The sequence below is a fragment of the Rhipicephalus sanguineus genome, chromosome 3, assembly GCF_013339695.2.
Source record: "Rhipicephalus sanguineus isolate Rsan-2018 chromosome 3, BIME_Rsan_1.4, whole genome shotgun sequence".
Classification (NCBI taxonomy): Eukaryota; Metazoa; Arthropoda; class Arachnida; order Ixodida; family Ixodidae; genus Rhipicephalus; species Rhipicephalus sanguineus.
The window spans coordinates 144,748,388-144,750,000 of NC_051178.1; positions in this window are offsets into that span (position 1 = coordinate 144,748,388).

Below are 1,613 nucleotides of genomic sequence, written 5' to 3' on the forward strand. Positions count from 1 at the left end.
TCTTGGCGGCTCCGGGCGATTAATTTACATTGGTATGGGGTATACCTTTTGTTAGACTGGTCAGAAAGCATGCGAGGAACCGAAGTTTGTCGCTTGTGTGAGCAAATTAAATTTTATATTTCTCAGATATCACGTACCGCTGCATTCCCGTATCGAACACTTACTTTCATACGTTCATCAATATTGATCTTCATATATGCCTTCATCCACCGGTAACTTCCCCTTGACGGAATATCTTCCGGCGCTCTAATCAAAACCGTGTTTGATCTCTGTCTTAGTTAGATGACGCTATAGGCAACCTGACCTGACGAAAGTCAATCCCGTACACCGTTTCACGTCAAATACTTCTTCATGGGTGAGTGCGCAGAAAGGGACGCAGTCACACAAAGCTGTTCGCTCGACTGAATGGCGAGGTCAGGATTGCGAAATGAATAGGTTCCTCTTTCATGTGGGCCCTTGGCTTGGCTTGGATTGCTTGGTGTGTGTTTTTGACGCAATCGATCCCGGCTTGCCATCACGTCGGAAGAATGGCGATTAATAACGCGGCCGGCACTCTGAAAAGAGGTCGTCCTCTCATTCCTTGCTGTGTGTCTGGGCGACCTGCCGTCGACGTCAATGGACGACGCGGAATCTTCTCGATCTTTGGCTGTCCGATGCCAAGAAACTAATCTCTGCCGTTTAAGAGATCGCGTGTCTTCGGCCAGTTACGATCAATGTGAAGATACATCAGAAAAAAACAAGTATGAAAGGCTTGAGCGACAGCAAGATTGACAACACATGACAGTTTCAGGCCGGCTCAGAAAGACATTGAATAGAAAATACTCGATGCCGTCTATCGGCTCGAGATAACCATTGGATATGTTCTCGCCTTTCCCCTTTGTTCAGTGAAAATGTCGCAAACTCTAACCACATCTACTCACAATCAGATGCGTCGTGTCGGAGTTCATTGCAAAACGCCCAGGTCCGATCCAATCCACGATCTTCGTGAACTATAGCGATTCGCGAAGGTTTCGAAACGTCGACCCGATCTTTCAGCCACCTCGTTGTTATCTCTTTCACTCAGTCGTAGTACATCTCCTGTCGGTGACTGTACGTTCCCGATGCTTTCTGCCGCGACGACTGACCGGACCATTCTTCTTCTTCTTCTTTTTTTTTTTTTTTCGAACGTTTGCTTTTCTTCGGGTCGAACCCTTGATGGAATATCGATCGTTGCAGCGAGGGCAATGCCCCACAGACTGCCGCTGTAATGCTGTACTGATGAAGGAGCACACGCACGCGTGTTTTAGTTCGACGTGTTACGTAACACCTATATAACGGCCGACAATGCGCTACTAATACAGCGTTGGTCTTCGTGAGACCTTTAGCACGGGCCCGTTTGCCCGCACGTACAAGGCAAGCGTCGAATCGCCGAAGGTATTTCCTCATTTCGAGAGAGTCTACTGTAGCGATTACCGGCATTCCTTCGCTAGACTTTTTCATTTTGTTTCCCTTTCTGTATTCGATGTATAGCACCCTATCCTTGTCGTTTTGCTCTTCGAGGCTGTGATAGGCGCGCCGATCTGCGCTGCAAATGGAAATGCCTTATCTTTTCGTCGCTGTGCCGTGAGTATGTG